Source organism: Thunnus thynnus, chromosome 20 (genome assembly GCF_963924715.1).
Source record: "Thunnus thynnus chromosome 20, fThuThy2.1, whole genome shotgun sequence".
In the NCBI taxonomy this organism is placed as follows: Eukaryota; Metazoa; Chordata; class Actinopteri; order Scombriformes; family Scombridae; genus Thunnus; species Thunnus thynnus.
Window position 1 is genome coordinate 12,908,683 of NC_089536.1, and position 12,684 is coordinate 12,921,366.

A 12,684-nucleotide genomic window follows, 5' to 3' on the forward strand; every position below is an offset into this window, starting at 1 on the left:
CAACCTAATGTGACACCTTTGTAGAAGACAGCAATGGTGATTTGAGTGAATCATTGATTGATATTTTGTCTTGACCTTGTAAAGAACTAGAAGAATAAGTAGAAAATATATTTTTTGGAGGGTAATGACCGTTCCTTTTCATGCAAACAAAAACACATATGCCTTGTAGTAGAGATAAGATGCCAGCATATAGTAGGAAATCAATGGCATATATGGCTGTGTACAGAAAAAAGAAAAACATTCTAACCTTTGCCCCCTTTTTTGTCCCAAGTGACAACATATGAAACCAAACGTGGCTTTGAGGCTCACAGTCAGCTGATCTTCTGACCCATCGCCTCGCTTTTCTCCAGCTCTGCTGACAGGACTGTTTTGTCCCACAAGCCCTGCTAAATAAATTGCTTAGCTGACACAAATGAATGGAGTCTCTTTATAATAATAAAAAATCTCTTATGATGTAGTCGGCTGCTTTGAAGAAACGTGACTCTCAGCTCAAATGGCACAAGCGTATCATCAACAGTGTGCTTTTAACAGGCAGCAGCTTGCTATGGGCGACTGCTTAGTAGTTGGTTGGTTTCCCATTTCCTGACAGTATCCCAAAGGGCCCGGTTGAAGGGCCCCCGAGGGAGGTCATCTAACTCTTTGTACTGTATATGTACTAACTCGCTGTAAGGATGCATGCAGAAAAGTGTCATATTCAGCTAAATACTATTCAACAACACTGCAGGAGGTTGCCTGAATGTCATCACTGCCACTGAGTAATATCTGTCCTTGTAAAAATATGTCACATGCACACTGCATGAGGAAAATGTTTGTGGTCTCTCTCTGCTTTAAAACAAAAGATATTTGATTTTTACTTTATATCTTTTTCTTTGTGATTGCTATGAATTCATCTCGTGTTTCGTTGACATAGGCTTTACTTCTTTATTGTTTGAAGTCTCACAAACTCCACTGCTGTATAAGTAAAAGGAATAATAATAACTGCAAAATTAACCATTTTTTCCCCTTTTTTTGACCTTATTAAATCCCAAAACGTAGAAAAGTATTGAAGCGATAACTTTCCTTCAACTTTCTGGGCCTGCACTTTTGAAGGTGACAATATATGCAAATTACCTCGAAGAAAAGTTAATACACCAAATAAGAACATATTTAAAGTTTGATGAAAAATGGCATATCCTTTGTTTACCAAATAGTCATTTACAAACAAAGAAATGTACATTTTTTCATCATACGACAGTGTGATGTTACATTTTGGGTCAGTTAGATTGCAGAGAAGTCGAACTCCCTGTTAACTCTTATGGAAAACTGCAAGAAACAGCAAAAATCCAAATCTACTTATTTGGGGGTTCATAAAAATACTGTCAACAACAAAAATCCATTGTACTTAAGAACGTTTTACAGCTTGATCCTGTGAGACCTCAAACAGAGCTAATATTTCATTTTATCTGAAACATGTCATCAGTTCAAAATCACAGTTATAAACAATTCTCATATATATAGTCAGAGTATGGAGGTGATAAAACAATGTTAATTATGTTTTGTGTTTTGTTTGAGCTGTTAAAGAAGGCCCAGAGTCTCCAGGACCTCAAACAGAACATTAATCCAATAGGTTCAGCTGAATTTTGAACAGTGAGTCTCTGTATTTCACCTACCACCATATCTGCACATCTGCAGTTTCTCCTGTTGTCAATCACTAGTTTTTTTCACATACATTTTAAAAATCAGAAAGCTCTCCACAGGACAGCATTTGTCAGTTTTCCAGCTGGTGTGCGAACCCGATCCTAAAATTATGCACCACAACAATGCAACTCAGCAACTCACTGTCAAATCTTAATTCCAAACAGAATCAATAATTCACATGAGGGTTTGAATTTGTCAGCTTCATTCAGCCACATCAGTAGAATAATGTTAGATGAATGTGCCTTGAGGGAAAAGTATACAAGGACAGATACAGTAGATGTGCTCGGCATCCAAGAGTGATTCCAACATTTCTCAATCAATTTGCTACCAATGTAAAGTCTGCTAAAAAACCAACAAACAGGAAAAAACTGATTCAACTACCATTCATTAAAATGAAAGCAGGAAATAGCCTTTTGTCATTGAAGATCCTGTAATTATTAATAATGTATGGATTTTTTTTAATTTTTAAGGAAGATATAACAAGTCTTCTTTAAATGAACTAACATTTCCTTACTTGGTTATTTAGCTCTTAGGCTCTTACACATACTCATATACTAAAGCATGCACTTCATTTACAACCAGTGTACTAATTTCTGTCAGGCCCTTCCAACCAATTTGTCAAATGCCAAGAAAATAAAAGAAAGCCTGAGACTGCAAGCTCCTCTCGTCGTTTCTCCCTCCTGTAGCTCCTTGACTCTCTACTCCCTGTCAACCTTTTCAAACTGCTGATCTGCTCTTTTCTCCAGCACAACTAATTTCTCTATTGTCGACCCTGCCACTCAAACTTTCTGCTTGGCTTTACACTCAATCTTACTGCTTGGAATATATCCACATTATTCCCTTTTTTTTTCGCAGTCACATTTTCACACATTATTCTCATCCTTTCATCCTGTGCGTACTCTTTCATCGCTTCTCAAACACAAGCCTGAGGCCGACTGCAGGTCTCTGTGATGTTTCTGAGAAGTTTCAGATGTGGTTGGTCGACGTGAAAACTGCTTTAAAAAAACTTCCTAATAATTTCCTCTATTTTAAGCGCTGGTATTTTCAGCACGGGTAACCACTTTCTTGAATGTGCCGTAGACAAAAATAAGTCCTAATATTTTCAGGTTTCATCGCAGAGTACTCTGCATACAAAATTTCTACTTTCAGTGTTTATTTTGCAGTTTCATTCAGTTCTTTAATATATTTTCATTTATTTATTTGATAAAGACAGTGCTCATTAATCAACAAATAAAAAATGTGTAACTGAGCCCATTTTCAATGAGCTTTTTCTAGCATAGCATTATTGATGGCAATGTCAGTCTGTAGTTGGACTTAAGTGCAGACTGAAATATCAACTATCAGATGGATTACCATGAAATTTTGAAAAGTGACCTTGTGACCTTTCCTATAGCGCCACTAGCAGGTTGACATTTTTGCAAATGAGATGTCTCAACAACTATCTGATGGATTGCTGTGAAATTAACTACAGATATTCACTTTCCTTAGAGGTTAAACTCTAATCCAATGACTTTTCATCTAGCTCTATCATCATATCAAAATTTCAGTTTGCCCATTACTTTGATTTATGACCAGATATTTGGAAAACAAATGAAATTCCCATTAGCCCCAGCTGTACTTTGTGTTTAGCATTTTGTCATTGAGAGCATGTTAGCATGTTGATGTTAGCATTTAGCTCGCCGTTCCTGAGTCCAACCTCACTGAGCAGCTAGCGTGGCTTGTTACTTCCTTTGTTTTGCCATTTTTAACTCATTGGTTGACATTAAAACCAGCCACAACCTGCCAAGGTTTATCATTGCAGTTAGCTGGTCAGTTGTCACAGTTGTCTTTAGTTAACTCTCCTCTGTTGTAAATGTCTATGGCAGCGGACAAAATATGCTGGCAAATGTCATTTCCTGCTGATTCTTATTACTCCAATCTTCTAATGTTAGATTCAATTTCAATTCTTATTCCATCATTGTTCTGTTCCAGTTTCTCTAACTGCCAGTTCCTCCTTTTCTGGTTTCTTTTCTTCTTCTTCTAGCTCAGCTATATCATTGACTTTCTCCATTGGCGGTTCCAGAGTCCAGTTTTGCCCCACAGGTTTGTTCTGAAATCTTTTTTTTTTGCCTTTAACTTGTGTGAAGGAGGTAAAGGTACAAGTCAGCAACATGAGCTGCAGCCTTGCTCGTCTGTTTCACTTGATAGTGTGTGTGTGTGTGTGTTACAGTCTATCTGGCCTTTTCACCAATCATTAAGCATTTATGGTGTTCGGATTTATTACATTTCAGGCATGTTTGACACAAAATATGCGGGCGGCGAGTTGAGTTCAGCAAAACTGTCGTCTCCCCTTCAGCACATAAGGAAGGGCTGCAGTTCATGACTGTTGATGAGCTGTATAGCATGGAAATAACCTCCCAGCTTATCCTGTAGATAAGCAAGCAAGAGGAGGCAGTCATTTGCCAGTTAGTTAAGCTTTATAGCTGCACACAGTCAGCTTTGGGAGGCAAAGGAGGAGTGGGGGAAAGAGGAGATAGTAAGAATAAAGGCAAAGGAAGGAGGGAGGAAAAGAGAGTGTAGATGTATTTTCAGCCTGAGAGTGCTGCATCCTTAACTAAGGATATTATTATAGCAAGAGAGCCACAGACAAACTCCAGCTTATACTCTCTGGAGAAAGACACCAGCTTACAGCACGAAGGCAGCGGAACATTTTATCAGTCCTATCTCGAAGTCTGAGCAAATTGAGTTTTAAATTTAATAATATTTTCTTGGTTTGACTCAACAATAATAGAAATCCAGTGGTGTCACTGTGCCAATAATTTGCATTTTTGTGTAAGTGGTCGTGTAGATCAGCATCAACCACTGAATATTCATTGCTCTGACAAGAAACAGCTGTAATTTGATTTAACCCTCTTTTTCATTTAAAAGTTCCTGCAACATACCATGAAAAAAGTATGAATTTATTAAGTGAAATTGTTAAGTTAATCAGCAGTTTGCATTTTCATTCTGATATTACAGTATTAAAATCATTCTAGTTTGAACTGGAAAAAAAACAGAAAAGCGGAATCATGTTTTTTCCTCACGGCCTTACGTGCATTGTTTGTCTTTGCAAATCCTTTTAAAATGCTGTGCTGAGGCAAGTTTTACTAACTGAATCAAGCTTTGGAGTTATGCTGAGGTAAACTGAAGGAAGTGGCTGTAAAACTGTACTGCTTGTGAAATATCAGCAAAACTGAAGGAAGAGAAGGTACATCTAAGTTCATGGCTGTGGTGCGTCAACAATAAAGATTTACTTTCCCACTTATATTTTATATTTTGGAATAAAGCCACTGCAAGTTTGGGCCAAAATGGAAAATAGATCCAAAACATGTAATATGGATGAACACTTTGATGCATTGCTTATGATGTTATGATATTTTATTGATAAAACAGTAAAATGGTGTAAATTTATTCTTTTTCTTCTACTTTGCAGGACCGTGGCGAGGTTTCAGCACCACAACTATCTTAATCTACTACAGTATGACAGTAGCACATAAAATATATGGAAATGCCAGATAAAAATTAATTTAGACAAACTTTCTCTCTTAAGTAGTCATATTCATTATAACATTTTTCTTGTGTAATGCAAGATTGTTGCTCACAATAAATTAAAAAAATAAAATAAACCAATAGAAAACAATGAGTTTGAGGATCATTCTTGAGCTTGGAAACAGCAGTTTGACAAAAAATTCTAATCTCAAGGTCCGTTTGGTTTTTCCAGAGCTTTCAGACACATCTTGTGGTTTTCTTCAGTGAATAGAGCTTGCTTAAAATGATTGGCATGAGGAAAAACTGTTGTGTTTTGTCGGTTTAGTAATTCACTGATTTCTAAGAATGAAAACCATTTTTTCACCTCATAGAGTCATAGAGCAGAACCTAAATTACAATGACTTCATGTCCAAAGTAACGTCATGTCAAGTCACAAGATATATTTCTTCAGCTGTATAAAGTGTTTCCTTCCATTACATAACCCTTCCCAAGTATTTGTGGGCAGTAGTACAAACTGAGGGCTATCTTGTCGAGAGAAGGCCATTTGGCCTGTGTCCTCCACCCGTTGCTCCTGTCGGTAGCTGTATTTCTGCACGATGACATGTCTGTAAGGCATATAATCTGTAGCGCTCATTAAAAAGAAATGGAAGTCTATTGTCCCTATAATCCCTGTGGGGCCAGGGTGTGAGTCAGCGAATGGCAGTGCCAACCCCTTTTGGCATGCCAAACACAAACCCCAATGTCATTCTGGCCACCTTCCCATCCTCTCTGCCGATCCTTCTCTCTTTCTGTCATTCTCTCTTTCAATCTCTCTTTCTCTCTCTCACACACACACACAGAATCACTGCTGCTGGTAATCCATCTTTTTCAAGTGTCTCTCTGAAAAAATATCACTTTATTACCCCTGTAGACACTTATGGGGATGTGCTGTGAGTGTGCTGCTCCACTTGCAGAGATTTATTGTTCTTTATGGGATTAAATCTCGTAAAATACTGTTATATTTCTCCTAAGAGGATTTTAGTTTTGCTTTGACACTTGTATTATACCTTAAAAATCAATTAAGGTAAAAGTAAAACTGATTTATAAATCTAGGTCTTTTTCATAATGTGAATTAAGCCCATTTCTTGGATTTGATTGGTATCAAAATAATCTCTCAATTCAAAAGGTCCCCTGTTAGGTGTTAATGCTTTAAATTACAATATGTTAGAGGAATTTTAGCCTCTTGAGGGACATTTTGGGAAATATTTCTATTCTTGCTGAGGGTGAGAGGGGAATATTGATACCACTTTTGTGTCTGTACATTACATATGACGCTACAGCCAGCATTCGGTCAGTGTAGTTTAGCATAAAGGCTGTAAACAGGGGGAAACAGCTAGCCTGGGTTTGTCCAAAGGTAACAAAATCTGCCTACCAGCATCTCTACAGCTCACTAATTAACATGTTATATTCATACAAAAACTTAAGTGTAAAAATGACATATTGGAGTTTTTTGTCGGATTATTTCTTGGTCGGTTCCTGAACTCTTGTTGTCACCATGAGGTTACCAGGCAACTAGCGGAGATTTGTTGTCCCTTGTTGCTGTGTTGAAGTGTTAAACTAGCTGAAAAATTCTATTATTATTATTGTTATTTATTTATTTACTTTTTTCCTTCATGAAACTCTGTAACATTTTTGATGATTAGTTATCTCTATTTCACACAGGACACTTGAAACATGATTCAACTGGGGCTGTTAACCCAGTATGAACATTGTTGGTGAACTGAAATAATGTCTCAATAAAGTATTTTTTAAAAAAGCCAGAAATTATGGTGAAATAGTAAAAAAAAACATATGGTATACTTTGAAAAAAAATTTGGCAGCAATGTAAAATGTATGCAATTCTTAGTAATAGTAAATATTCTTAAGGCTACAAAACCATGTAATAGGTGGAATGATCTTGGCATTATGAAAGTAAGAAAATAAAACCTCTTAAATCTTTAAGACCTAGTTGTTATTTCATTATAAATACAACTCTCCAAAACCTTCTAAGACTGTTTCATTGAATGAAAAAATTCAAATGAACATAAACAAAGCAAACACATTTCCTTCCCACAAGACTCGTGTTTTGTACGTGGAAGTGAGAAAAAATAATCAGGTTGGTGCTGTTATCAACTTTAGAAATAATGACAAAAACTCTGTTTCTCAGTTGGAATAAGATGGAAATACGTAAGATGTTGCCGCAGCTTGTCTTGTAACATCTGGTCCTTTCTTTCTCAAGCTGCTTCTCACTTGCCAACAAATGTGAATCCACACGAGGTCTCACTCATACACATAAAAACCTTTTTTTTTTCTGTGCAAATCACAAGTCTTGTCACATATGCACAGACGTTGATGTGAAGCAGGATATAGATACATACTGTAGGCCTATAGGAGCAAAGTGTGAGAATGCCTCTGTGGCTAAATGACTCACTGCTGATACCTGTTCAGATTATAAATGGAGTTTGCTATTGTATCATCCAACATTATAGAGAAAGAGGTTGTAAATGTGGATGTAGTCAATATATAAATACACATGTGCAGTTGGATATTATGAATAGATGATATTTTGGATGGACACACACACACAAAAGGCTTCCTCTCATGACTACATTGATTCCATTACCTTGACCCTAAACCCAGGCCCTGATCCTAAACCCTTAAAGCAATGACGACCAAATCCACCCTCTACAGGACTAAATCGCAAACTAGTTCTCACAAGGAGAGAAAAACAGCATCACATCTGTATTCACTGGCAAGCAGTAGAGCTCCAGCTCATAGTTTTAGTAAAAATATGACAAACACCACGCGTCGTCACACACTGACAGTCTGTGAGCAGAGTAGACACCACTTGACACAGTAGATCTGCCTCTGGAGCTAAATATAGTCTTCACATTTACTGAGCAAATTATTTTGACTCTGGCTCTGCTACTAAATCTGGCTCTCTGTCTCATTTGCATCAAAATCTGCAATAATAAAAATTATATTTCTCTCTGTGAGGTAGTAAAAGTAAAGTATAGTACAAGTACTCCAAAACTGTACCTGAAGGAATAGTTTGACATTTTGGGAACAAAATTATCTGCTGGTTGCCTGGCAACAACGCACTGTAAAAAAGAATCCAGGAAGTTTCTGCTCCCAGACTAGAAAGTAGGCTACATAACCGCCCATAACACTGTAATGTGTTGTTTTTACACTTTTTTTTTTACAGATTAAACAAACAAGATATAATGTGTTAATCAGTTAGCTTTGGAGGTGGTGGTAGGTGGATTTTGTTACCTTAGGACAGAGCTAGACTAGCTGTTTCCAGTCTTTGTGCTGAGCTAAGCTAACTCGTTGCTGGTGGTAGCTTCAAACTTACAGTACAAACATAAAAGTTGTATCAGACTTCAGTAATGCTTTATTTTATAGGTCCTTTAATGTTATACTAATTTCCTTAAAATTTACAGGACATTTTACAGAAAGGTTGGTGCAATTTGGTACAAAATTATAAGAAAAACTATATGACTATAATGTTAAGTTGGTTTAGGTGGTAAGTTCCCACTCATTATATTTGGGTTCATGTCTTTAACAGACAGAAATATTAGAATATTAGGTTGTTTCTTAAAAATGTTTTATTAACTCTTTATTTTACGGATCCCTTACTTTCCTACTTCAGTAATTTTCAGGAATTTTTTTTCAATAATTTCTGAATAGTAGCTGCTGTGTAACTGTTAATTCTCAGGACATTTCTCTGAAAGGGTCACATAATGTGGTAGTATACAGGGAATGTGCTCATAATATAGTTTTTAAGACATAATCTAATATGTTAATATAAAGTTTTACACACAAATATCTGAAAGCTTAACACTTAACAACTACATATGAACCCAAATAGAATGAGAACTTACCAACTTAACACCTTTTTCCATTTTTCATATAATTTGTACCAAATCGCATCACCCTTTCTGTAAAATTAACTGTTAAATACCTGCAAATTACCATAAAGCTTTCCAGGAAATTGGTATAAAATCGCAGGCCCTATAAAATAATAAGTGAATGTCCCAAAATATCAAACATTTACTTTCCATACAGTAAAAATCCTTGCTGTATTTTCCACGTGTTCATAATATACTGGCATCGTCTGCTTCGGTTAACTGCCTCTTTTTAAGATACACCTCACGAGTGTTTTTCTGTTAAAAAAGATGAACAACATTTAGTGTTACTTGCATTGCTAAACTGGAATAAAGCAGCATTACATGGATTCTCCAGATAGAACCAGTCGCTTGACTAATTTCAAACATATTTTATGTACATTAATATTTCTTCATGTCGGGGAAAGTGAATCTGAATCTCAGTGCCATATCATTAAGTGACCAAATGGTCTTGTAACCAGTAATTACAGTATATTCATCTTTCTCGGGCTGCTCACTGAGTGTGTAATGATCCATGTTATTTAGCATGTGAGGCAGCACATAATATGTTTTCTTACTGTAATCAGGTCAGAATCATTTTCATATAATCAGATTAAGGTCAGATAATTTCATTTCTTGGTATTATTAAGTTATAATCATTTTATTTGGTCGTAATGACTTTAAAGCCTGGGCTTTGTTTGCTCCATCAGTCACTATATCTCACTGTTGGCTTCTCTGTAACACAAATACAATATAATATTGAATCTTTTGCTTATCTTGCACTCAGAAACCTCCAGTGACTGTCTAAATGTAACACGCACACCTTCTCCTCCATTTCTGTGTGTTCACAGAATTTTGTAAGTTGTTTCACGGGTCTTAGGATGCCAATTCTGCTGTATAAATATTACATAACATAGTGTTTATAATCAAGTCTGATGTCGCTTTCCATATATGGTTGTTGCAGTTTGGGGGTTTCAGCTGATTTAGAAAAACGCATTAACTCATAAAGTTTAAATGTCGGCTCTAAAATGTGATAAATTTTATTGGTATCAAGGATTTCACTGCTTGATATCTTACAGACTTTCGATTTCTCAAAATGTCTGCTTGCTCTTTCTTTCTCTTTCTTTGCTCTTGTTTCTCTTACACCAAACTATTTTCCTGACATCCTGAAGTCTTGCTTGTGCAGTTCTTTTCGTGATAGCTCACCTCATAATTCACAGCTAACCTAGTGGAAAGGGTCTTACATCAGCTGTACAGTGGGGACTTGGTTTTCACGTCATTAGATTCTCTCTTGTCATGAAATAGAGAAACACATGAACGCACACATGAACGTCTAGATCATAAAAAAAAACATCATAGATCCACCACAAACATACAGTACACAGCAAACTCATGCAGAAAGAAGTGGGCCATGTATTCCACGCGGAGCTGGCTTACGGTGGAAAAACTCTTCAAAGTGATAAATAAAAAACAAGGCTGTTTCGCACATGAGCAAACGTTTGCTTGTTACATCATAAAAGAGATTTGTCTCCTATCAAGAATTAGTAGGTTAATGTTTGACCCAGATACATCAGTGATCTGTGGATGTTCATTACATCAAAGAGTTTAAATTAAGCTTTCTCATTTAAATAGGAAAGGATCTTTAAAATAACACAGTTTTACACCGAGTGAGCAAGGCTGAGTGACTTGAAGTTTTTTTGTTCTCATAGACACAAGAAGTAGCTTTTCTCCTCTTTTAATTGATTATTAATCTTTAAAAGCATGTTGCACTTGGCAACCTACTGAGCCACATTGTCCAACATTGTTATTTCCATCACTTAACAATAGAGGAATATTGTAGCAGCACTGTAGCAGCATGGCAGATTTTTCTTTTCTGAGGTCGACAGCACTTCAAGTACATCTACTCCAGCACCACATATTTAATAACTGTTCACATTTCCATCATAAACCAGCTAAAACTACAGTATCACGTACACATTTTGTCTACATTCCAGTCATAAAGCTCAAATCATCAACAGCTCTGACTGCTCCAAGGCTCAGTTGGGAGGCAAGAGATTTGCATCCTAAACCCTGCTGCACATGATGAGATAACATGTTGCGACCGTCCTCAGTGGCCTGCACAATTTTGCACAAACCTGCGCATACTTGGTAAGATCATCAAAATCAATTGTCACGGCCAAACTAGGATTATAATCATCATCTGAATCGTGTAGTGTCATGACATGAGGAAAATGTGGGTGCTGAAATCTTCCAGGACTTGAGGCCAACTGTGCAAGGAATTTACTGGACTGTAGTTGTTACATCATAAGTTGTCATGCTTAGTTTAACCTTTAAAGTCCTTCTCCACTCAAAAATGTGCTCTTCTTATTGTTACTTGAATGTTTGAGCTTCACTATGCAGAATAATATGTGTGTAGAGTTTAAGACTAGAGGGCTGTTTTCACATTTCATCTGCTGAAAGTTTCTCTGTGTTCATTGAAAATCTGATTTTAAGGCATGAATGTACGAACATCATTTGTAAGATCACAACTAGTTTTTAGCCGATTGTGGTCCAGTATGCAACTTACACAAGTGTGATGTGGAAACTTGAAGCCTCCAGTGTACACACACCGAGAACAGACTTTCCAGTGAAGTAGGAGACATCTTGTGTCCAGCAGTTAACTTCCAAAATGAACAATATTTGCATATTCATAGCTTCTGGATTTTTAATGAGGTAGAAGTTATAGATGTCATTGTAGGCCTGTCAGTCCTTTTCCCCTCCAAACCACTGCAGTTGTATAAAGAAACAACCTATGTAAGTTGGAAATAAGTGTTTTCACTTTATCATGATGTCTGTTGAACCTTTGTCTGTATTCCTTAAATAAATCATTTCATATTATAACTTCAAATAAGGACTTTTCATCCTCATAATCCTATTCATAATATTACATGGATTTGTTTCAGTGTTGAATGGATTGTTTTGTGTTGCATTTAAATTAGATTCCTATGTTCAGTAAGACCTGGGGTAGTACAAAAATGCCAAGATAGTGGGTGGATTAGAGATATAATGATTTATTATGTAAATTCAACCCTGTTTACTGCCAGTGTTCTGATTTGTAATACTTTCTCTGTAATTTTACCTTTTCATGTATTAAAAAAAGAATTACCACTGATGAATTGCTGGATCCTTGTGTTTAAATATTTACCCCACACCACATGTTCTGTTCCACCACTCTTACTGTAGTTTTTTTCAGTTGTACCATTAGTAAAAATTACTCAACATATACATATATTGCTTTGTAATTTGCTATTATTTGCATTTGCTTTCATAACCTTTATTTCCACAGTTACTATCTTTAAGACCAATAACATGTTTGAGTTGACAAGGCCAGCAGCTGACTAATACATTTTTACAACTTAATGTTCCCCAGATGGAATCTATGGTGTAATTTTGTTTAATGAAATCTGTTGGCACCACACAGGGAGGATCCCTGAGCCCTGGGTTAGATGTGTAGGTACTTCATTTACTTTCCTGCACTTCCTCATCTGCATTAGCAAGGTCATTTCACAAAATCGTCCTCTAATTATGTCCTCGATGCCCCTTTCTGTGGAGAGTT